Genomic DNA, 26,870 nt, shown 5'->3' with positions numbered 1-26,870 from the left:
CATACTCTGGAACAAACTACCTATCTATATCAAACAAAGCTCCTCATTAGCACTCTTCAAGGAAAATCTTGATGATTGGATAGGAAATTCACCCCGGGGATCACTTCTGTGGCTCTGCTTGACAGGGCCACAGGAAAATAATTTTCTTGGGTGGCAAAAGCCAGGGTACCATTTGGCTAGGCTTATATAGGCCCTAGGGCCAATAGCCTAGTACCTACCTATGATGAGGGCCAAGTGTAGTGGTACAATTACCTCTCTGGACCTAGATGCCATGCCATTGCTTATATGTTGAGCAATATTGAAATATTTTCTTACTAACTTGGACTCATGTTGGTTGAAGGCTAGGTTACTATCAATGGGTTCCCAGATCCATGACTAGTGATTCGACTTTTAGGGGTGTTTTATTGATGAGGTAGTTACCCACAGTGGTTGACTTCCCAAAAGGTATTATAATGTATTTCTTAGTATTGAGCCATGGCTTTGGCACCAAGTGTTACATCTCAGAGGATGTATTTCCTGGGTCTATATTAGATCACTGAACACTTAAAAAAGTGAATGGTGATTAATCGACCCTATGTAAGCGAAAGCTTACAATTTCAAACTGTCAGAACAGCGATTTTTTTTCCTAGGGAAAAAAAATCCCTGTTCCAACAAAAAATAAATAAATAAATAAAATAAAATACTTTAAACATTATATTAAGTGGGGGGCTTTTCACCCTCACCCCCTACTTAAATATACCAACTCTGAGACTGCACTACAGTGCTGAAAACGGCAATGTAACGAAGCGGCCAAGCAAATTCTTTCCCAGGGGAAAAAATTCACTTAAAAGCCGCTTCGATATTTTGCCATTTCAGGCTTTTGAGTTTGACCAAGATGCATTCGAAAGAATGCGTCTTCATCTTCTAATAGGGGAACTGTATTTCCCACCCTCTGAACCACAGATCTACAGTTACATTCCTCATTTTGGTACTGGCACTTCAAATGATGGCAGCAGCCGTGACGTTACAAGGCCAAGCTCCAAGCTGTTATGATAAGGAGACAAAGTTCATAGTCTACCTCCTGCAGGAGTCATACTTAGAGATAATAGAAAGAGTGGCAGCTGGCACTGAGTGGAAAAAGGCTGACATTTGTCAAGAGTTGGATGAGCACCTGTCTGCCCTGTTGACACAGGTATAATGATCTGCAGAGGCACAGACCAGGCTAGGGTGAGTAGAAGAGAGTTCTAAAATAGGTGTTTTGACATTTTATTTTTACATCTTAAGTTAAATAGGTTGTAAAAAAATGCTAATGAAACATTGCATAAATGCAGCTAAATGTAAGAAAAAATGTATGCATAAATGCAAATATATATGCATATGTAATGAAAACTGTAAAAGTAATCATAAATCTATCTGTAAACAAGTATGGTATGTTTATGTGCAAAGATGCATGTGTACATAAAAATGTGCATATGTATGAGTAAACAGCTATATAGTAAAAGTGTAAAGGTTCAGAAGTATACATACGTATATCTATATATATCTATCTATATATCTATATCTATCTATCTATATATATATTATTAGATTTATAATTAGCGCAAACTGGATCCAAACAAAATGCATGGAGGAGACGAAATTGGTAACAATGACCTAAGAACACTTCAGCAAGATCTTATTGTACTATCTATAATTCACTAGGTCATATAAATATGGGGAGATTCCTCAAGATTGGAGACATGTGCTTATTTAACCTGTTTTTAAGGAAAAGGGGATTAGGACAAACCCAGCGTCATACATAAAGTCTTCTTTCATGTTGTGTAAAAATAATAGAGAAGGTAACACTGGATAAGTTATTGTCAGAACTGGAAAGGTTGGGACTTGAAACCATATATCAGTATGCATATGTTGAAAATAGATCTATTACCACCTGTAACATGATATTCAATTACAATATAATAACAGTAATGAATGAAAAATGGTGCTGTGATGTAATTTGTATAGATTTAACTTCAGCATTTGACAGGGTCACACATATAACACTGATCAATAAATTAGTACAACTAGGTATTGATGTACTCTTGATAAGATGAATAGCTGCATGGATTACAAATATGACATAACTGGACAGATGAGATCCTTGGTTACAGTCAGGATGTCCCACAGGGCTCTGCCTAGGCCCTTACTTGTTTAGATTGTATCTTTCAGACCTAACTTTCTCATCTGAGGTGTTCTGCAGTCTATATGCAGATGACCTGAAATTGGGTAAACTGATTACAATTGTTACAGATAAGGCATGTCTGCAAAATAATTTGACTAAATTGACCATTTGGACACAGGAGAATAATATGCTGATAAATGCATCAAAAACTAATCATATGAGATTTGGGAGACATAAATTGAAAGGTGAATATTTAATACAGCACACAGTGATTGAAGCTATAGACTCATTTAAGGACCTGGGTATATGGGTAGCTTCAGCTATGAGTTTTTCTAATCATATCAACCAATTGGTTAATGATAGTTATAGAACTATAGGTTGTATAAAAAGATTTATAAAGTTTAGGAAATCAAAAATAATGAAGTCATTGTTTGTTAGTTACATTAGACCCAAAGTTGAGTATGGAATAAAAATATGGAAACCCTATAAGAAAACAAGCATGAGTAAACTGGAAAGAGTACAGCGGAAATATACCCAGGGCATCCATGGATGTGAAAATCTAAGTTATTATGAAAGACTAAAATATCTGAACTTGTACAGTGTCTCTTACATATATCTAAGAGGAGGTCTTATTCAGGTATATAGGTCATTTAGTAACAACTACCTCTGGGAATGTTTGGGGTTATCAAAAAGTGCTAGAGAATCATCAGACAACCTATGTAGAAGATTCTATAGGAATGAGAAGTGTGCTAATCGGTTCTCTGACAGAGTAGCTGATGCTTGGAACAGACTACCAAATTACATTAATGCAGCACTAGTTTAGATATTTTTAAGAATAGTCTGGTTACTTATTACGGGAACAAGTGTTTTGGTATATTGGCAAGCTAGAAGGGCACTAATGCCCATGCTTGAAATATTTTATTTATGTATATGTATGTATGTATGTATGAACAGCTGTAGTGGTGCAGTGGTAGTATTGTCGCTTCACAGGAAAAGGTTCTTCTGTTTGATTCTTGGTTGTAATGCCTTCTTTGGGGAGTTTGCATGTCTTCCCTGTGTTCATATGGGTTTTCTCCCAGTACTCTGGTTTCCTCCCACATTACAAAAACATGTGCCTGGAATGTTTTTCCCCAGGCCTCTGCTGAAAATTGGCTTTGTTCCAAGTCGGACATTCCTGGTAAACAAATGTTAAATATGTTTGTATTTATAAATCTGTTGGCATTGCCAAATACATACCTTAAATATATTGCAATTATTAGCTTAGCAATTATTTGTATTACAGGCAGACAGATTTTTAAAAAAATACATTGCTCTGTGTAGTCCACAGACGATTTATATGATAATTGTACAAAAAAGTCATTATTTTCAAAATACTAATTGCATGTACAAGATGGCTGAGCACAGTTAGCCAGCATATCCTAGGCAGAGTGGGTGTGGAAGGGTTGGAGTAGTAAATGAAATGACCAGCACAGGAGCTAATGAAAAAAATGCACCATTGAATTTCAAGATTTCAGAATGTAAAAAGTGTCAGGGAATGTTCACTGTCTACCTGTCCAGGGATATCCTCACAAGTTCAGGACAGTCACACCAGTCCTGTAGGGAACCTGGCATGATGAAACCCACACAGACCATGATCTTCAGAATTTGGTTGACCATATGGTGGATCATGTAGTGGACAGACAGCTTTGGCCATTCCAAGGTGCTCTACAGTGGGTGCAAGACTCATTGCCCCAATTAACTCTGACCACAAAGTCACCACAGACCTCCAGCTTTTCAACATCAGGGTCTTCCACTGCAACACCATCAGGCAGAGGTACCAGTTAACATCCTGTGGGCAAGAATGTTCATCGGAGAACTCCTGGTCACCTCCCTCCTCCCCTAATCCTCTCTCCTACACCCTCTAACCTAACTTTCTGTACAAACTACACTCTTATATGAAAAAATTTAAAATAAAGGACTCTATCCCCCCTGCCAAAAATATAGAACCCTTTCTCTCTCACTTTCTCAAACACAACTCAGTGTTCCTTCTGTTTGCCCGTCTTTGATATGTCTCCCTTTTTCCTATATTCCCTTTCCCATCTTTCAATGCAGCTATCAGGGTGTCCAAATAAGGACACCCCCTATAGAAAAATTCATAAAATTACTCTATATTTTTTAAAACTCATTATAAATATCTAAGCTGTGCATGGCTTGACTCAAATACATGTTGATACTTTTAACAGGTTTTCACATAGGTGCACTTGTCCATGATATCTGAAAAGATCAGAATTCATCCTTCACAAATGCTTAAAAACATTATGTGATCAACTTTAAGCATTTAACAAAAGTGTGTGTCACTTACTAAAATCTTCTGCACTGCCATATTCATCACAAATTACTTGTGCTTGATATATTTGCATACATGCATAGCCACACTATTCGCAAATAATCATTATGAAAGAGCTAATCATGGAACTATGAATACCACCTCACGTATGATGCTGAGCATCATTTTCAACAAGAACACAAATATAAGGATTGGGCTTATATTTCTCACAGCAAGCGTAACTTTCCCAAAACAAAAACTTAAAAAACGAAAAAAAAAAAAAACACAACTGTTATTCTTGTGATCTAGTCAGACTACTTCATACCTGTGCATCAGCCCTTTGGAAAATATAAACTCTGTCATCACATAAGTATACTGACCAGAGACTACCCAAAATCATTTCTGCAAAGCGAAGCAGCACATCATTATAATACGGAACCTTCTGGCCATTAAAGTTTAGGCCGAGTCCTATATCATGTATACACATACCACTTAGCTGCTATGAATTACGTATAAGGCTATGATTTTGACCCTCAAATTAAGCTTTGCTTCTTACAGATTTATGATGTTCCTCATACGGTCAGACTTGTTTATGAGAACATACTTTATTAAATATATAAACTAGTCCTATACAAGTATCCACTACTACTAGCTATATAAAGTCTAGTATAAAAAGACTTCCTAGAGTGAAAAATAAGAAAATGCTACACTTTATGACCATATGCTATAATTTTTAAAGGCCTGTGCTATAAATTTTAATGCTTTTAGTTTGAGAGATATATGTATACATTATAAATACCCAGTGGCACTCAGAGACTGAACTCTTAATAAGTGACCACAGCATTCAAGGTATAAGATGTGCTTAAATCTTAACCTTCAGAAGAGGTCTGGCGAGGCAGATAATTCTACCTCAGGCATAAGGGCCTCATCAAGACTTTGCCCTGGATGATGATCAGTGGACTGAGCACTTCCAGAAGAAATTGTGGGTTCAACAGTATAATCCATTGTTCTTTATCTTCTGCTTGCATGAATGGTATCTATTGTACCTGTTGTGACCCCCTTACACATGTTCTCACCCTATTATACCTGTACTCAACCTCTTAGACCTGTAAGTAATACATAACTATATTTATCTTCATAGCTACTAGGATTCTTGTACTTCTCCAATTCTTTCCCCATTCCTTCTGTCTGTCTCTTCCAGCTTCAGAAATCTTCTGCACAATCTTACTTCTATTTATTTATTTAGTACAGCGTTTCAGTTCCATCCAAATCTACTCCTCCCACCTCCTTACTAGATTCCTTTTCCTTTCTAACACAAACAATTCTAATACCTTCATCTTTACCCTCTACTCTACTTCTGCACTGCCCAATCTCACTTCTTATCTACATTTTTCTTACTCTTCCTTCTCTCTTTTTCATTGTCTCTTTTTAAATGTATCAGCAGTAGTCCCTAATAATTGCATTTCTTCTTCCCACTTGTATGTTCTACGTTATCACTGAGTATACCATTTTATTATGAAAATACATCATGGCTATCTCATGGTTGTTATTTATAAGTTTGGGGTTGTCAAGGGCTTACCTTCACATGGTGGGCTGTGGGAGTGGGGGGACGCTTATCCCCCTGGAAAACGAGGTTTAAAGGAGAAGAGCAATTTTTGAGATTTGCTCTTATCCTGTATTTTCAGTCTTTTTTTTCTGCTCTTCAGCACTCAGCATTTCGAGTGAGAGCATTGCAATATATAGCCAACACTGTGGTGCTGGCTCAGAAGTGTGAAACCCATAACCGTGAATCTCATACTTAAAAAAAGAATACACACTTGCAAAATAACTATAGTCACTATCCAAATGCTATGAAAGTGTTTTAGCAGGGGGGCTTTGCTCCCCGTATCTTCGTGCCTTCACCATTTACATATATTTTGCTGTACCCTGCACCCCTGTTACTTATGTATGCTAATTCTGAAATTTCTGTACACCAGAGTAAGTAGACTATTTTGAGGTAATGCTACCACAGAACATGCATCCCTGTTTCACACATTTATGAGGATCACAGTTAAAGAACTTGGACATTCGACAGAAGTTCTAAATTAGCCTCTTGCTCTGGATAAAGTTTTCATTTGCCTATAATGTATTCAGTTATACTAAATATAGTCTAACAAATGGCTTTTGTATATTCTTATGAATGTATTGCTGTATTTGATGGTCAATAGTGTTATTTTATGGTGGATGTTTCTAGGAGTGTTTCTGCCCTCACTGGGCTCCCCTAAAAATAGTGTCTATGCAGTTGGACTTCCCAAAGTGAACAGAAAGATAAACTAGTAAGTAAAATAGAATAGAAGGGGATACTGACCTAACCCTCCCAGCAACCAGGATAATGTGATTAAGCACAGTCCTTTTGTAAAAGAAAGGCGCCTACAAGGACTTCAAAAACTAAGATCCATAAGTTAGAGGGATCTGATTAGATTTAGTGACATTTATTACCTTTCTTCTACATTTGCAGATGAGGGGAAAGGCATAGTAGCACAAAACCTACCAATTTTTTGTTTTATCTTTGTAAATCACAGGGGGAGAGTAAGGCACCTGAAATTTGGAAAATGTGATTTCTCCTTTACTAGTATGAGAGCATGCATCTCAACTGTCCAGATTTTTGCCTCATATTTTTGGTCTGCTTCTCATGAAATGTTTAGCTTTCTGGCAAATCATTGTGGACTGAAGTCAGTAAATAATAACAAACACTTGTGTTTCTGACTTCATACCCTTCAGAAAATTAATGCTAATGCAAAACCCATTATTGTATCATTTTTCTAAGTTTATAACAGCAATATTTAAAACTTGTCCCCATTTTTGGCCTATGTCCCCCCATTATTAATAGCTTTGTCCAGAAAGGTTGAGAGCTACGAGTGGGAGCAATGTAGAAGTTGCTAGCTATCTACCCATAATTTTGATGTCATCTGTAGTCATGGAGTCACTTGTGCAAAAAAAGATAATTCTGAATCTGAAGTCATTGGGTTATTGGAACCAAAAAACATGGACCCATGGTTGCTTGATTTTGTCAGGTAAACAGTTTTTCTTTCTCTTACACCTTAGCAAGGTTTCTAAAACAGTTGAACCTAACAAGTGACCAAAGCAGAAATACTTGAAAGTGCATCTTTGTCTGCAGTATGGCACATCATTAGCTAAGCACAAGGACATGGGGGTTTAGTTAACAGAGTGTACTCCTATGAAAGTGCAGTGGATCACACTTGCACTGAGACCAGTATTTCTTTTTCTGCAATAATGACATTATAAACTTTCAAGGGATAAAAAATTAATTTTTTTGATGGAGCAAATTCTACAGTAAAGCTGATGCACCAATGCAGACAAGCAAAAAGAAGCCCAGCAAGGCACAAAGCAGCAACTAGAAATAATTTGTGTGAAAATAATTTGGAAAATATCAAGCATGTTTTATTTTTTGTTATTAATCATAGCACAAACAAAATCATCCCTTTGATGTGAACAGTATGTCATGCTTTGTAAACAAAATCAAGTTTATGACAGTGGCTTCCGAAGCTGCAGACAACAATCATGAAAAGAAACAAAGATTCAACACAAAAAAATAAACATTTATACTCAGTGTGTTTCAGTATAGCTTATATTTACCTTCAGCCTCTAAACATTAATATATTCCCTTTCATAACTTATGGTATACAGTTTCCTTGGTAGAAATACAGTGTCAGCACCAATTAACAAATTTGTGTCGGTTTTGTACATTAATTGTAAAGCAGCCTGTGCAGCAATTTGACTTTGATCAATATGAATTTTACTAGCCTATGTTTTCCTTCATAATGTACACACAGCACAGAGGCACACAGTTCTAGTCAGAGGAAAAAAATAATGTTCATATCTCATTGAAGGTGACAACATTTCTCAGATTTGTGACATCTTATTGTGTCACCGCCCATGAGAGATGCTCCGCAGTTTGTCCTTCACCTTGAAAAGTTGGCCTCATTTCATTCTTGCCATTTAGAAGCGTGATATTGAGATGTGTTTTAAACTTAAAGCACAACCCCTGGGAATATATATCTACCAAAATGGCAGCACAGTGCTACGGGTTATCATTCGTGCGATCATTAACCATGAAGACCAAACTTATTTAATCAGCACTACTGAATTGCTACATTATCCTGAAAATAACAAATGTATGTTGTCTTTAAATGTTGCAAGATTACAGAATCATACCAAAGAGGAACCTAATATAGGAAAACAGAAAATACAGGCACATTTTAAACTCTTGCAAAAAAGAATGTTGGGATGAATCTACTAACAGCTTTTCTTCTTTATCAAAATCATAAGATGGCACTTCAGTCTAGTAAAATTTGTTGCATTTGTAAATTTATGCAGAATAATACTAGGATTTTCAAGATTATATATATATATATATATATATATATATATATATATATATATATATATATATATATATATTAGCTTCAGTGAACTGCACATATGTGTATAGATGATCATATATGATATAAATGCCATTCATGCATGATTGTCTACCTAACTGAGGTTTATAGGAAAAGTTGTTGATATACTAGCTGAGTGCAGTACTGTTATGACACATTCACTAAAACACACAAATGTTTAAGTACATGCTCAGAGGTTTATTGATCTAAATTATATTCACTATGGCAGGATAATAATAATTCTGTTACAGCTTCATGAGTCTTTTCAAATGTGTTATTTTGCACTGTAAACATATTTCTATACATTTGATCTAAATATGCTTTCAGACGAGTTTCTGAAGAAATTCAGTTTTCTTTACAGGTTTTTCTAATTCAGCTGTCACTCAAGCAGACAAATTTGTGTACTTTTATTGCTATTAGACCATTCAATATAAGCCACTGTATTACTAATAAATAAGTGCCAATAAAACAAGGATTTTGGGTATCAGACAGTTCCCAGCACTATTACATATGAATAAGACATAACAATTACAAACAGACATGGGACTAACTTATCCAGCCCAGTGGCCCACTGTGGTTAAACTTGCTAGTTTATATCTGTCTATATCACTTTAGCCTCATATCTTGGAAAAAAAACAAGAGTTGTGGTCTGGGTTCACGTAGTGTGTTTATATCACAATATAATTTAGAGTGTTTATCCTTTTCTCCCAATTTAACAACAGTAATTAAATGTCCTTCTTGCACTGAACATTTATTTATTCATTTATTAACTGAATTTTTTTGCTGACATGGTCTAACTGGGCAAAACATTGCTCCTTTTCAGCAGAAACCCAGGAAGAAAAGCTCCAGAGTCATTACATGTCAACCATATTAAACGTTGCACAACAAACATAGCAACCTGGGCTAAAATAACCAATGAGCTCTATGAAAATCCTAGCAATTCACTATTCTATATACAGTAGTCAAAGCTATATGAGACTGTGGCTAATATACATTGTGAAAAAAAGTTTTGAGTAGAGGTAATAGAAAGTGGAGGCAGTTAGAGGCAGCTAAACCATTTAGTTGTTTCTATGGAACTAGTGACTGCACATGGAGCGGACAATGCTCTTAATATTTCTGGTGTTGTTCTTACTTCAGAAGAGTTATACTGTCTAGGCAACTTACCTCCACAAAATGAAAATGTAATGGGCCTAGGTACTTTGGCTGATAGCTTGATCTTATTTGACCATGATATAACAATGGTTGTCATTAAATCCCTTTCTTTACCCCAGCTAATTGTCAAAGGAATATCATCAAGATCTAAAGAGGTAATCAGTCCCTTATACTCAGCATTGATCAGGTCAGTTATTCAGTACAGCACCCCCTTTGAATGTATCTCACTAAACAAAGCAAACAATTGGAAAGACCCCAAAGGTTCCTAAGCAAAAATATCACAGACCTAAAGTCCCTGAGCTACCAAGAGAAGCTGGAAGCTCTATCCCTTTATTCAGTCTCATAGACTTTTGATGGGAGAGCTATATTGCCCTTTTTGTGACTTTAGAGACACGATTGTCCTGAACCTCCAGTTTCTTCATAAGTTCAATATGTCTACTAATATTAGAATCCAAGTCCTAAATCTTTGCCAATAGATAAAACACAATGGAGGGATAGTTTTGTAACCCAGTACTTCCCAAACTTCTGGAATAAACTTCCTTTATGTATTAAACTATGACTCACTATTGCTAAAGTGCAGTTTAAAAAGTACATAAGTAACATTAATTACCTTTTAGTCTTGAATCAAGAATAACTCTTCAGGATGTGCAAAACATTTTCTTTTTATTTAAATCCACATACGTCAGTGCTGGGAGACTATCTACACAATTTAAAGTCAGTCTATCCAAGCAGCAAAAATACACAGTTCTTATTTACTTTTCTTATCGTATCAAAAATTCATGCGGACACCAGTAAATATTTACATACCAGATCAGTCGAGGACCGGGTTAACAACGACTGCCACCAGTACTGTTAGCCAACAGGGTGCTGGCGGAAATTGGGCTACTGTTGGCCAAAGGAGTAGAAAAGGCGGAAGGCTTGGCCGAAGGCAGGAAGAGAAGAGAAAGGCTAGAACTGTGGTAGTGAGGGTCGGAACTTTGAATGTTGGCAGTATGACTGGTGTAGGGAGAGAGAATTAGCCAATATGATGGATAGAAGGAAGGTTGGTATATTGTGTGTGCAAGAGACCAGATGGAAAGGGAGTAAGGCTAGGTGTATCGGAGGTGGGTTAAAATTGTTTTATCATGGTGTGGATGGGAGGAGAAATGGTGTAGGAGTTATCTTGAAGGAACAGTATGCTAAGAGTGTTTTGGAAGTGAAAAGAGTGTTGGATAGAGTGATGTTTACGAAGCTGGAAATTGATGGTGTAATGATGAATGTTGTTAGTGCATATGCTCCACAAGTTCGGTGTTCGATGGATGAGAAAGAAAAATTTTGGAGTGAGTTGGATGAAGTGGTGATGACTGTACCCAAGGGTGAGAGAGTGGTGACTGGAGCAGATTTCAATGGGCATGTTGGTGAAGGGAACAGAGGGGACGAAGAAGTGATGGGTAGGTATGGTGTTAAACAAAGGAATGCAGAAGATCAGATGGTAGTGGATTTTGCGAAAAGGATGGACATGGTGGTGAATACGTATTTTAACAAGAGGGAGGAGCATAGGGTGACATACAAGAGTGGAGGAAGATGCACACAGGTGGATTATATCTTATGTCGGAGGGCCAGTTTGAAGGAGATTGGAGACTGTAAAGTGGTGACCGATGTAGTTAGGCAGCATAGGATGGTGGTTTGCAGGATGATGTTGGTGATCAAGAAGAGGAGGAGGAGTGTGAGGGCAGCACCAAGGATCAAATGTTGGAAATTTAAAAAGGGTAATTGTGAGGTGGAGTTCAGGGATGAGTTAAGACAGGCACTGGGTGTCAGTGAAGAGTTACCAAATAGCTGGGTAAGTACAGTAGAGCTAGTAAGGGAGAAAGGTGCTTGATATGACATCTGGACAGAGGAAGGCAACAAGGAGACATGGTGGTGGAATGAGGAAGTACAGGAGAGTATACAGAGAAAGAGGTTGGCAAAGAAGAAGTGGGATTGTCAGAGAGATGAAGAAAGTAGACAGGAGTATAAGGAGATGAGGTGCATGGCAAAGAGAGAGGTGGTGAAGGCTAAGGATAAGGCATATGAAGAGTTATATGAAAGGTTGGACACTAAGGAGGGAGAAAAGGACCTGTACCGATTGGTTAGAAGAGGGACCGATCTAAGAAAGATGTGCAGCAGGTAAAGGTGATAAAGGATAATGAGGGAAACATACTTACAAGCGAGGAGAGTGTGTTGAGGAGATGGAAAGAGTACTTTGAGGAGTTGATGAATGAAGAGAATGAGAGGGAGAGAAGGTTGGATGATGTGGGCATAGTGAATCATGAAGTACAATGGATTAGCAAGGAGGAAGTAAGGATAGCTATGAAGACGATGAAGAATGGAAAGGCTGTTGGTCCAGATGACATACCTGTGGAAGCATGGAGGTGTTTAGGTGAAATGGCAGTAGAGTTTTTAACCAGATTGTTTAATGAAATCTTGGAAAGTGAGGGTATGCCTGAGGAATAGAGAAAAAGTGTTTTGGTACTGATTTTTAAGAATAAGGGTGATGTGCAGAGCTGTAGTAACTACAGAGGGATTAAAATGATCAGTCACAACATGAAGTTATGGGAAAGAGTAGTAGAAGCGAGGTTAAGAAGGGACGTGATGATCAGTGATCAGCAGTATGGTTTCATGCCGGGAAAGAGCATTACAGATGCAATGTTTGCTCTGAGAGTGTTGATGGAGAAGTACAGAGAAGGTTAGAAGGAGTTGCATTGTGTTTTTGTAGACTTAGAGAAAGCATATGACAGGGTGCGTAGAGAGGAGTTGTGGTATTGTATGAGGAAGTTGGGAGTGTCAGAGAAGTATGTAAGAGTGGTACAGGATATGTATGAGGGTAGTGTGACAGTGGTGAGGTCTGCGGTGGGAGTGATGGATGCGTTTAAGGTGGAGGTGGGATTACATCAAGGATCAGCTCTGAGCCCTTTCTTATTTGCAATGGTGATGGACAGGTTGACAGACGAGATCAGACAGGAGTCCCAGTGGACTATGATGTTTGCAGATGACACTGTGATCTGTAGTGAGAGTAGGGAATAGGTGGAGTAGACCCTGGAGAGATGGAGATATGCTCTAGAGAGAAGAGGAATGAAGGTCAGCAGGACTAAGACAGAATATATGTGTGTGAATGAGTGGTAAGATAGAGGAATGGTGAGGATGCAAGGAGTAGAAGTGGCGAAGTTGGATGAGTTTAAATACTTGAGATCAATAGTTCAGAGTAATGGTGAGTGTGGAAGAGAGGTGAAGAAGAGAGTACAGGCAGGATGGAGTGGATGGAGAAGAGTGTCAGGAGTGATTTGTGACAGACGAGTACCAGTAAGAGTGAAAGAGAAGGTCTACAAGAGGGTAGTGAGACCAGCTATGTTATATGGGTTGGAGACAGTGGCTTTGACAAAAAGGCAAGAGTTTGAGCTGGATGTGGCAGAGTTAAAGATGTTAAGAGTTGCACTGGGTGTGATGAGGGTGGACAGGATTAGAAATAAGTGTATTAGAGGGTCAGCCAAGGTTGGAAGGTTTGGAGACAAAGCCAGAGAGGCAAGATTACATTGGTTTGGACATGTGCTGTGGAGGGATGCTGAGTATATTGGGAGAAAGATGCTAAGGATGAAGCTACCAGGTAACAGGGAAAAGAGGAAGGCCTAAGATAAGGTTTATGGATGTGGTGAGAGAGGACATGCAGGTGGTTGGTGTGGCAGAGCAAGATGCAGAGGACAGGAAGAAATGGAAACAGATGATCTGCTGTGGTGAACCCTAACGGAAACAGCCAAAAGAAGATGATCTTATCATGCATGCAGAATACTGACGTGGTCAAATAGGATTTCTGCAGACCCTCGTGTTGCCGCACATGAACACTCAACAATAATGTTTTTATTAGAAAAACACAAGCCATCTAACTTGTTAATCAGTCTTGTTTCCTGACCTTGTGCATTTTAGTACCAGTACATTCTAACTCCCCAGTATTCCTTGTAACTACCCATCCCAGCCTGGGAAGGTCAGAGTTTACATACAATGTATCCTTTCTTGCTTTCAGAAACCAGTCTTTATAACATTCTTAACCCCTTCAGAACATTATTTTTACTTTCAGTCATCTGTTAATACACTTGGCAGCTTGATATTAAAATGCAGTTGTGAAACACTCAGGACTACAATAAGTATTTGTGGTTTGCATAACCATGCATCTATACTACATATAATTTTTAACATGAACAAATATTAAATAATTCATTAAACATATTTGTGAAGAAATTTTAAGTCAATATGCATTTTGGGTACTTACGTATTATCGCAACCACATTTTCCGACGTGCTGGACTTTCTTGTCTTTTACTCAAACAATGACAAGAAAGTGTAATCAGGAAGGGTAGACTGTAAAAAACTCTTCTGGGATGTTGGTGGTGGCTTTTTAAAATGAGTAAGGGTTCATATTTGAAGATTTGTGGCTAGCGTGCTTGAAAGATATCAAGCATTGAATTCAGCGAGAGATCGCAGTGACTGTCTGTATATACATACGTTGGCCTGAAAGGAGTGTGGGCAGTCATAGTGTACAATGTCAGAAACACACACACACACACACACACACACACACACACACACACACACACACACACACACACACACACACACACACACACACACACACAAAACACTCACACTTCCAACGAATTAGCTGCTTTTGAGCACACTAGCCACAAATCCTAACGTGCAAACCCTTACTCGTTTTACAAACCCACCACCAAGATCGTGTTTTAACAGTCTACCTTTCCCGATTACTTTTTTAAGAAGTTAGACTGGGTACTGCTTTGCTTTTCTTTCCTGATGCTTTCCGTTCTCAGGGCAAAGGCTGAGAAAAAGGAACGCGGAACGTGTTTTAAGTGGAATGGGGGACTTGCTTAACTGAATCTTGAGATGCTGGCAGTAAATGGGGAAACCTATTTTTCAAACCTTATTTTTTCAGCCATTGAAGTGAAAAACCATCCTAAAAACAATAACACATTAAAGAAAACATGTCTGTGAGGTTTTGTCTTACTTCATTGGTCCCAGTTGACACAAGGAGAAGCAACCAGCATTAGGGCGAAAATGTGGTTGTGATAATACATAAGTACCGCATTTTGTGTAGAATAATCATGAGAGATGCATTTTTCTCTAACAGACTCCTTCCTCTGACACTACTAGTGTCATAAAATACACAATTATATTTTGATTTTCCTTAAATAAATACGCTTTATCTGTAGTGATTGAGTTTTCATTCATCAAGTATAAGTGGCATTTCACGTGTAGATGCAATCTAAGACTTTGTGATTACAGTCTTTAGAACAGAAAATATTAAAACAATTAAAAGAATAATGCCCATTTTATACCTTGTAATATGTCAGTTTCCAGGTTACCAAATACACTGTTCAACCATCCAAAACACGTACAATTTTAGAACTACTGTCCAAATATTTGTCCCTCTGCTCCATGACATTGGCCAAGTTTTCCTGTTTATTATGGTAGTCAGTAATACAAGAACAACAATGATTTTTATGAGGGCACATACCCCCCCACCCCTTTTCTAGCAGGCATTATATTGAGTGCCAATTGGTTCTGTAACACTACAGTTCATATTGCAGTCATTTTTCCATTTGTCATTGTGATGTGATATGAAGTATGGTTAGTTACCTCTTGAAGAATTTGAGCAAGTATGGTGATTTTAAGCATTGTCCTTTGCACTCCATACCCAGGAGTTAACTGAAAATACTTGCTCTAACCAGTGGATTGCCCGCTTATTTCTCAGTCTGCCTGCTGGAAGTATTTTTTTTTTTTAATGTTGAAAAGCAGGAGTAATACAGCTCACAAAACAACACCCTGACCAGTTTGTGGGTATTCAGGGGTAGGCATGATCACTTCAAATGTAGCAATGATCCTCTATCATGCCCATGCCATGCCTCCAGTCATAGCATCTTGACTGTAAAGAGTTCAACACACCTTCATGTTTAGTGTCATTGTATTTGTTGATTCCCACTGGCACAGTCCCATTTCTGGCATAACATGTGCATCCACGATTTGTGGTGGCAAGCTGAAATGAAACAACCTTTAAAAATGAGTCAGATTACACCAGATTAGATCAGTGTCACTAAGTTATTTTTCAAATGTTACCTCTGATGCAGGAATTGGAATCATGGGAATCCTGCCTTAGAATGTTGAGGTATATGTGAACATACACAACAGTTTGTCACAGCATACTGTCAAAGAACCAACAGGAAACTGATTTTCTCTTGACCAGGTTATTAAAGGAAACAGCAGCAAAAACAGAGCAAAAGTACCTGCTGTCATCGGATTCATCATGAGGTGCTATTTTAGTTGAATTTTCTCCTTATATGTTTCACTGGGCAGATGATTCGTCCTTCACACTTCGATCTTCTTTCGCCAGCAATGGTGATTCATCTGGAGCACACGGCAGGTCTTCTTACAGTGGGATGAGTGAATTCAGGTTGGTTGTCTTGCACAGTGGACTGCAGTCAGGGTGGTGAGGATTACAAAGTAAAGGGCCTTTTCACTTCTGGCTTAAACTGTTCGTTCTTTGGGAGGTTTTTACATAAACCCAGTCACCCAGCTGCAGTTGGTGATAGGAATAGTCAAGTGATGGAGGAAGAGATACTGCTGTAAGAAATGAATATTTTCTTTTTATTATCCATTAGAGTTGAACTTTTCATTTGACACGGGGGAGCAAATAGAAGGGCTATGGGTCTTCTCATTAATTTTTCATAGGGTCTCAATTTCCTTGTAGAATTTAAAGTATCTTTTACCATTTAAATTTTGTTTAGTACAAATCTTTTTAAATAAGGTCTTATTAACCCTCTCTACTAGTCCAGATGATTGTGGATGGTTGGGACAGTGAAGACTAAAATTAAAAAAACTGATAGTACAAGGTACACCAAATTACAGAATCTGCTTTGTGACATGGGTGAGCTTTTTAAAAAACATACAGATTACTAATAGAACATTATTCTAAATTATGTACTTTAGTCATCTGGACAAAGTCCAGCTCTACATTAACAAAAGGTCCCCAAGGTGGTGGTAGCTGACATTGTATTTTAAACAATCGCACAGCAATTAACATACTGAAGTATCAAAGAGGAGATATGAGTGGTATACCAACTTTGGGTAATTTGATTAAATAAAGCTTCCTTACCTGCAAGATATGCCCTTACCAGGTAAGGTGGCAAGGAGGCAGACATCACCAGTTGGCCATCTGGATGTTGCCATACTCCATTAGAGGATTTAATATATCTGTCTTTGAGTCACTTCTGAACTTGTCCCTGTGATGCCTCAGCTTGAAAACTGACACTATTAAAATCAGACATGTCATTATTATTAGAGTTTTACAATAGCATTACATAAGAATTATTACTTTTATAATCGACTTAGTGGCATAATCTGCTAAATTATCTATGCCCTTTTAATAGGCACTCAATGAAAATTTTTAACAGCAAAAAAAAGCACTTTTTTTTTCATTTTAACAGGTACGTCTTCAGTTTGATCTGGCATTGTGGATAGGAATGTCCTTTAAGTCCTTTGTAGAAGAAAGCAGATAATTAGTCTCACACACACACACACAAAATTATGCTGTTTATCACTCTAAGCCATAGATAACACAGATGCAGGATTTAGAACAGAACAGCATATTAGAGAAACTGATGGATCAGGAAAAGAAAAAGTGCGCATTCATATTTAGTTAGATGTGCAGTCAAGAAGGGCTGAGTTTTATTTTAAGTAATAAAGATGATTCAGAATGAGGGATAGCTACTATAAGAGCCTACTCTGAGATATTAAATGACCACGATAACATACCTGAGGTAACCATAGCTGTAATTTATTTTCTGTTGACACTTTGTGTCCTTTTTCTACAAGGATAGTTAAAAGATGCAGGGTATTCTTCCAACACCGATGAAAAGAATCAAATGCTGTTAGTAAATCATTTACATATTGCACTAACACAGACCCACATGGAAATGTCACATCCTTTAAATATATATTTTTTAGAATCTGAGGAAAAAAATGAAAGATACAGTGCATCCTTATGGCAACCGTGTCCATGTATCCTACTATCCCTTATAAGTCAAAGTAAATAGAAACTGACTTTCAGAATGGATAGGTGGAGAAAAGAATGCTGAACAGAGAGGTGTTACAGAAAAATATTTCACTGTAGATGGTTATCAACTAAATATTGTTGCTGGTTTTGGAACCACAGAAAAAGTTGGTAATACTACATTGTTTGCATACATTAGATCTGGCTCAAACCTATATTTTTATTTTTTATTTTTACAGGGAGAATAGGAGTATTATAAAGACTTTTAGCTGGCACTATTTATTTCTTGTTGTATCAAAGACTGCATTACAGGTTTGATTTCCTGTTGTGCTTCTGATTTTAGTGAATACCATGGAATTTTAGGGAGGGGTTTTGATAGATTCAATTTTATTTTTACAGGTTTTGCAGATTTTAATATACCTACTTTATTAGTATGTTTAACCCATAAATTAGCAGGTACCTGCTGCAGCAGTTTTCAGTTATCTGTATGCCTTCCAAAGGCTCCTCCCAGCTTTTTCTAAGAATTGTAACACTTTCCCCACTGATTCTGCTGGAATATCTGGACACACCCCATCTGGTGTACAGCAAACGGTACCACCCAGCTCACACAGAAGATTCACTGGCACAGTTGTACTACTTAAAGAAAAGAATGCTTTTCTTGTCAATCAGACCTAAAGAAATGGGTATAGGTTTTAAAACAGGATATGTAATAGTAGCATTTGTTACACCAACTGGCTTTACTTTGTTCCTATACTGGTATTTCACTGTCTGAAGTAACTTTTAATACAGACCTAGTATTTTCAGTTCCACCAAGAATAGAGCTGGCTTTGCATTTATTTCTACTTTAACATATGGTCATTTTTGATTCAGCGGCAGCAAAGGGTCAAGATTTATTTTTGTGTATTACCCTGCCATAGTCAGTATGGTGATTTGCAGCACTTAATAAGGACTTTAAATCTTTTTCCTGCCAGTCTATAAGCACTTGCTTCATTTGAAAGGCGGCTGCAATAGCTGGTTTAGCATATTCATTTGGGTCTGATATTTTTGAATGTTTAGCAAACACTGCTTTAAGATGACTCAAATAATCTGCAGGGGCATTATCTTTATTTTGCATACGTCTGACACACTTTTATAATTTAACAATACTATCCTTTTATTTATTAGTGCATTTTCTGTGGGAGTGAAATTTGTTATTTTAGCCTTTTCAATGTAACTGTGTTTTTATTTTATTTCATTTGAAGCAACTTCCTGAAGCATCTGGTTTAAATCTGTCAAAGTAGGCTTGTAATGTTTTTTAAATTTCACCTTAAACCTTCATGATTTTTTTTTCATTTAGAAAACATTTAGACATAGTATGCAAATCAGCATTACCCCCCCCCATTTTTTTTAAGGTGCCAAAAAAAAATCTTTTGCAGAGGCAATAGCCTCTTGTCCTTTCCTATCATGTGAGTGCTTGTGATGAGCCGCAAGAATGTCAAAGACCAGTGCTTCTGTTGGAAAGGTAGGAGCTTGTTCAGAACAATAGGAAAAAGAAAGGAAAGCTTTTTTGACTGCAGATGCCTGTTCTAAAGATGGGAGTTGAACAGGAGAACTAAGTTCAGATGTAAACGTACCACGCTGAACATATGTTCAAAAATGCAGAGGTCTGAGAAACAGCAGAATCTTGTACAGGGGCCACCTGTACTGGTAGGTATGGGGGTGGGGTGCAGTAGCTACTGGAGGATTATCATCCTCTTGAGACGTCTCTGCTTTTTGGACATCCTTTTTTTTTCCCCAAACCTGCCAAAACAGGATAAAAGGGATCCCTTTTTACTGGTCTGTACTGCTTTCTTGACATATTATACCTGTTGCAACAGTTGTTTATTAGCATCCTGTAACCCCCTTAATGCTGACTTTTTCCCTTTCAAGAGCTTCGGTATACCAAGAATAAAATACTGACATTTGTTACCCACTTACTTAATACTTTCAAGTTCATGAATTTATTCCTGTCATAAGTTTCATTTAATGGAACTACTCCACCAGAACAAGTCTAAATAAGCTGAAATCAGTCATGCAAATACTTACAACTTCTTTTATTTTATCTATGATACATAAAATATGCAGGTGTTCCCTTTTCAGGGATTCAGTCTTGCTTGCTTATCTTTGTTTGTCTCGCTCGCTCTCTCTTTTTTTTTTTAACTTACCTTACAGATCCTGGATCCTGGCAGTTTAGAGGAAAGAAAAATAACTATACCAATCCACACACCATTCAGGGAGGGAAGGGTAGGATAGAGGAAAGGTTTTGATCAGCCTTTTTCCACAGCACCCACTTACTGTCATTGCATCACAAGCTGAAAAGTTATAGCTCCAGCATTGCAGTTGGGATAATTGTATCCAGAACTGACCACTCTTTCGGACTCTCTGAGGGTAGTTTCACACAGTCACACCTGGACTTGATTTGACAACAGACCCACATTTCAACATGCTGTAGGCACATAAATTTGAATTACCTCTACTTTTAACTTTTCTCTTTCTCTCTTTCTCTGCAGTCAAAACATCATACAACAACACAGGCATCAGTCGTACATGAAAGTAGCAGAAAGCAAACAGTCATACCTCTTACCTTTTTTTTCTGAGGGTTTCGCCCATGACACAATTGTGTTAAATTGTCTCTCTTTTTTTTAAATATATATATAGATACACATATACAATAACAATTTGTCCTTAGCTGCGGCTAGATCTGCCCACTATAACCTTGAGGGTACCGCCCTCAACACAAGCCACCTCCTTGTGTTTGTTATTTTATATAAATTAATAAATGTTTTGTTAAAACTTGTGGGAACCATCCACTATTACTTTTACATACAACAAACAAGCGAATTTCTGTCATTCTACAAGGCAGCAGATACCACATACCGAACAAGTAACTTGCTCATTCAACAAACAGGAACCTCATATACTTAAAAAGCAAAGTCAGGCATTCAACAAAACAGTACTTAAAGGCAAGGCCAGTCATTGAACAAAATAGGACATATGATATACTTAAAAGCAGTCAGTCATTTAACAACACGATAAACACATTGCCAATATTACTTTGAACTGCAGTTTCTTTTTTAAAAAAGAGGAAAGAAAGAAAGAAAAACATTTTTTTCCCAAAGCCATTTTACCATCTTTAGCCTGTATGTTTGCACACTCCGAATAGTTAAGGGTCCGAGCTCTGACCATTCCATACAAAACAGTGTGGAATTCACAGAAGAACTTTCTGTGCTGGGCCCTTTATAATTCATTCCACAGTGTTCTGCAGCAAGATCAAAGTTCAGAATCCAAGCATGGCACCAAATGTTCAAGTACAGTTTAAAATATCCATAAATAACATTAATTACCTTTTAGTCTTGAGTCAAGAATAACTCTTCAGGATGTGCAAAACCTTTTCTTTTTATTTAAATCCATATACGTTAGTGCTGGGAGACTGTCTACACAATTTAAATTCAGTCTCTCCAAGCAGCAAAAATACACAGTTCTTATTTACTTTTCTTATCAGTATCATGCATGCAGAATACTGACGTGGTCAAATAGGATTTCTGCAGACCCTCGTGTTGCTGCACGTGAACACTCAACAATAATGTTTTTATTAGCAAAACACAAGCCATCTAACTTGTTAATCAGTCTTGTTTCCTGACCTTGTACATTTTAGTACCAGTACATTTTAACTCCCCAATATTCCTTGTAATTACCCATCCCAGACTGGGAAGGTCATAGCTTACATACAGTGTGTTCTTTCTTGCTTTCAGAAACCAGTCTTTATAACATTCTTAACCCTTTCAGCACTACTTTCTTTTTACAATCAGTCATCTGTTAATACACTTGGCAGCTTGATATTAAAATGCAGTTGTGAAACACTCAGAACTACAATAAGTATTTGTGGTTTGCATAACTATGCATCTATACTACATATCATTTTTAACATGAACAAATATTAAATAATTCATTAAACATATTTGTGAAGAAATTGTAAGTTAATATGCATTTTGTGTAGAATAATCATGAGAGATGCATTTTTCTCTAACACTATCTTCCTTTAAATTTACACTAGATGACTAGATGGGTATCGATAAATTTACTCCAGGATTTACTGCTACGGCCCTCCAAGAGAAAGGAGGTGCTAATTGAGGGTGGGTATTGATAAGGTCAGAATGGTCTTGAGACTCAGTGGAATATCTATGAAAATAATCTATAACTAACTTAACACAATATAAAAGGAATAAGCAAACAGAAGGAGCATATCCGTCTGTTCAGTATATCTAATTATTGCAACTCACCTAAGCTATCTGACTCTCTCCCTTCCAACCTGGACTCATGGAATCTCAGGTTCTTTTAAATGGTTACAGTTAGTTTTGCCTTCACCACTGATTCCTTCAATAAATTATACCTGTCTAGTACCCTCTGCATGAAAAAGCACGTGCATATATATATATCTTAATATGTTTAACTTTCATCTACTGCTCATTTCTCCTATTTAACACCCTGTCTTTCTTCTGTTCCTTATGTGTCCCTCTTATTTTCTCTTTATCTTGCATAGCCACATCATAGTACCCTGTTTCTTATAGCATTCTTTTTCTTGTGTTGCAGTGCTAACTGTCTCTCTTCCATAGCCTCTCCTCATATGTAATGGTTTGTGCTCCTCCTATTGTATTGGCTCTCTTCTTTCTCTGTCATCGTGACCAACTTTTCTCAATAAAGTCTACATATAGCACTCCAGCTATGGCTTTATCTGTTTATGGGGGAGGATGCTATCAGCTTTCTATTTATGTATTTCACTCATGGTTATACAACTTGCATTAAGTTTGCTTCTTCTGTCCACTCTTAGTCTGTTTGATGGTCAGACATTTCATAACAACAGGGTCCTTCTCTTGCTGTGTTTATTTTAGAATGATTTCCAAAGTTTATATACAACTCATAGGTTATCCTTACTTCCCCAGGTGCTGTGCCATGCTTTTGAAAGAACTGCAGTAAAGCTGTAACCTTCTACACCACCTTCATTCTTTTAGTCTCCTTTCTGATTCAGCCTCCATTTGACATAATACTAAGTTCCCTTTACAGCTAGTGAAAGGTAAATTGGATGACACTGAGCTCAGTAGTTTAAATTCCCTAATTTAGAATTTCTCAGTTGCTTTTTGAATTGAATTTCTCAGTTGCTTTTTGAATTGGACAACACTGCCTGTGTGGCTTATATTTGAGTGCCTAAAGAGATTAAAAGTGTCTATGTGGAATCCTGTCTGGTCCCTGTGACCGAGCTTCCTAAAACCTTAGATACTCTTTATCACTATGTTTGCAACTGTTCATTTCATTCACACTCTTACCTTGCCATCTGAGACAGATACTCTCTACTTTATCTTTCCCTTTTTGAATCACTTTTTGTGAAATTTCAATTCAAACTAGTTTCCTTATGCATTTACCTGATCCAAGCTATTTTACTATTATCTGTCCCCTCCATCTCCCTTTCCTCTGTGTAGATGAATATGGGCCTCTTTCCTCCATTGATGTTTTCTGTTTATCTTTCCTACATTTCTGTTTTGTAGAGTCCCTCATTGACTTATTTCTGGTCTCCATTCAGCTCCCCCAACCAATTGTCTGTCTTGTTTCCTTAGTCCTTTTATTTGTTTTCTTTAGACTCTGTAGTTGTCTTCAGTTTCCTCAACAGCCAGACTGGCTTCTTCTTTTAATATGTCTTGTCAGTCTTCCTTAACCCTCCTCCATGCCTTGTCAAACTGCCATTTTATATAATTCTTATTTCTTCCATCATTTACTGTCAGCTGCATAAAAGTCAAATGCTTATCCATTTGGAGATAACAGGGCTGACACTTAAGGTGGAACGAAATCATACAAAGTTTCCAGTTTAAATTTATAGTGTTTCGTAATAATTTTCGTCTGTGTAGTGTAATACATTAACTTGCACTGAAGGCATGTTTGCTCTGCTTTACAACATAATTCTGAGGTAATTAATTAAATAATTGCTTTAGGTTTTTACTCTGCTACTGAAGCAATATGTTGCATGAGTACAAGAGAAACTGAAATGGATATATAGTTTAGAATAGACGGTCAAAGATGCTTTTGGCAAGTGGGAGGAAACTGCAGCACCCAGAGAAAAAAAAATCATGCGGATATAAGAAAACATGCATTCCATTCAGACATTGACTATAGGTGAGGATTGAACACTAGACCTGTAAGAAAGAGATACTGAGCATTGAGCTAACATGCTGTCCAAACAAACTAACAGAACCCTGAACCTCAGTACTAATTAAGGGTACTGAAGTATTCTAGCTGAGAATTTTTGGTAACGAGCCTATTTGTAAATGTGAACATGCACTTAAGTTTACCCAGGTCCTCTTTAACAAAAGTAGCCTTGTGCCTGCAGTTAGCAAACTAAAGCCTTACTTTTTGTTTACAGGATTACTTTGGGACTACCACAATAGGGTATTTAGAGTCTGGGAACAATAATTTTAGACACAACTAAATGTCGCAATAGAAGTCATCGGCACAGATTGAGATAAGGAGTTTTTTATAACTGCCTTTCTAATTTGATCACTGATTTATTAAATATAATTACCATTTTTAAAAAACTTGCACATTTTCAGATTTTTACATAATGCTTTGCACATCAGGAACCAGCCTGCTTGTGTAAATTTACACAACAATGCACATAGGTGTATACTAGTTTATAGGTTCATAGGTGTGCACTAGGCTAACAACCACTGGAGCCTTTATAAGCTTAGCTAAGCAATTCAAATGTATCCTATGAGTTATTCTGCCTTAGAGGTGATTTTAAGGTGTGTATGTTAATTAGGGAATGATTCAACAACTGCCTCTATCAGAGACATAGGTGTCAGACCAGGGGTGAATTTTCAAATCCTCATCCGCTGGTCCAGGCTGCACTTGAAGAGGGTTAGGGAAGGACTCTGCTTCACATGGATGGTAATCTTATTCCAGGGAATGGAGATTCTCTGAGCTACATACCTGTTCCTCCATCATTTCCTATTTAACCCTCATGGAAAGTTTAAATCTTTAAATCTAGTAGTTTCAGGTTCTGGTGCTGTTTATTTTGTAATTTTTGCTGTTCATGCAAAAGGTCCATTGGAGCATGATCCAATGATGCCTTGTATGCCAAACATAAATTGCATCTCAGCAATCTGTAGGAAAAAGAGTATGGAGATAGGCCTTTAATGCAATCTGCATAGGGCATTTGTTTATGCTCTGCATTATTTTCATAAGGGACCTCTGTGGATGTTCCAGTTGTTGCATGTGAATGGCCAGGTATGTACAAAAAGGGTTGTTATACTCAATGATGGATCCAATGGTGGCTGTGTACAATGACACAATGACTTCCCTGGACCTAGAGGCCATGCTGTTACTTATAAGCTGAGTGACATAAAATTATTTTCTTACAAACTTAGGCACATATTGGTCAAAAGCCAGGTTACTATCTACATAATCCCTGATTACTGTGTCTAATTATAGGGAGGGGTTATCAGTTAGGTAGCTCACTGGGTGGCCAGCTTCCAAAAAGGTACTATTATGCATTTCTTGGCATTGAGATTTAAGGCATGGCTGTGCCAGCAGTCATTTGCCTGTGTTAGACCTTTGTGTAAGATGTTAGTATCTTGGAGGAGGGTTCTATGATTGCTCCTAGCTTGCAATCATCTCCAAATATGGTAAGCCAGAGACTCATGGCTTTGCCTTGACTTCTGAAAAATAGATACAAAAGAAGAGTAGACCTAGTAGACCCAGCAAAGGGCTATGGGGGGTATCATTGGTGACTGGCCTCTTTGTTAAGGTGGTCTCTCCAATCCTAACTTCATGGGTCCTGTCTGCGAGCTAGTTGGCTATCCAGTGAGTTACATAGTGGCTTATGCCTAATTCTGTGAGTTTGTTTACAATGCCTGAGTGAGGTATTGTATAAAATGCCTTAGCTATATCAAGGTAGGTGGTATGCACAGTTTTGCCCCTGTACATTGCCTTGGTAACCTTCTCAAAGAAGTCCACCAGGTTCAGTAGGCATGTTCTGCCTTTGCTGAAACTAAAATGGGTTGGATCCAGTGCCTTATAGTTTCCTATGTCATCGTTAATCATTTCCATAATAATTCTTTCCATGGCTTTGCATATGAGACTTGCCAGTGTAATGTGTCTGTGTGTGTTTACAAAGTATGGTATTTGGCTGAATGGTGAGTGTCTCCCATATGTCTAAATATGACCTATGGGTCTCATGGGACATATAGAGTGACCTATAGCTTGCTAGGATATGGTATGGGAATTTGTCTATAGATATAGGGATGTAGATCCAGTCTGTTTAACCAACTTAGTGGTATGCTTAAAACTTATGAAGATAGAGAGTCCCTGCCTGTGCAGTTGCCAGTCTAAAAGTGTGAAAGCTGCTGAAGCATTGTCCTGCTGGGATACTCTCTGTGGCTTTAAATTATGTCTCATTAACTGCTCAGATGTCTGCATTTTCCAAGGTGAGGAGAGTTTGAAGGGAGTGGAGCTTGTTGCTTAGACTCCTGGCATTGAACATGAACACCTTCAGATTTCCTTGGGTAGATTTTGCTGTGTTGGAAGGTTTGTTAATTTGGCATTGCCTAAACAAGGCTCTGTGGGGGAGCACAATGTTTTAGCCAGTACTCAAAAGCCTAGAGGGGACAGGTGCAGACCATCCTTGGAAAAGCAACATGATTTGTTAACCATGTCCTGACAAGCTGACAAATTTTATATCCCCCTAGAATGACAC

At 37.6% G+C, this 26,870-nt stretch overlaps 1 long non-coding RNA gene across 1 annotated transcript in view; it reads right to left on the bottom strand.

The window, feature by feature from the left end:
* Nucleotides 1-21,801, bottom strand: part of LOC122793727 — a 221,337-nt gene extending 199,536 nt beyond the window's left edge. The window contains exons 1-2 of the long non-coding RNA XR_006363520.1: nt 21,475-21,801; nt 17,216-17,370 (exon numbers count right to left, since the gene is read on the bottom strand). This is a non-coding gene — a long non-coding RNA (uncharacterized LOC122793727). The remainder of the gene's footprint in view (nt 1-17,215; nt 17,371-21,474) is intronic.
* Between the last annotated feature and the right edge of the window lie 5,069 nt (nt 21,802-26,870).

Source organism: Protopterus annectens, chromosome 2.part0, assembly GCF_019279795.1.
Source record: "Protopterus annectens isolate FY-2018-M chromosome 2.part0, PAN1.0, whole genome shotgun sequence".
Taxonomy (NCBI): domain Eukaryota; kingdom Metazoa; phylum Chordata; order Ceratodontiformes; family Protopteridae; genus Protopterus; species Protopterus annectens.
The sequence above is the reverse complement of the archived record's forward strand: the minus strand, read 5'-3'. Positions and strand labels throughout refer to the sequence as shown.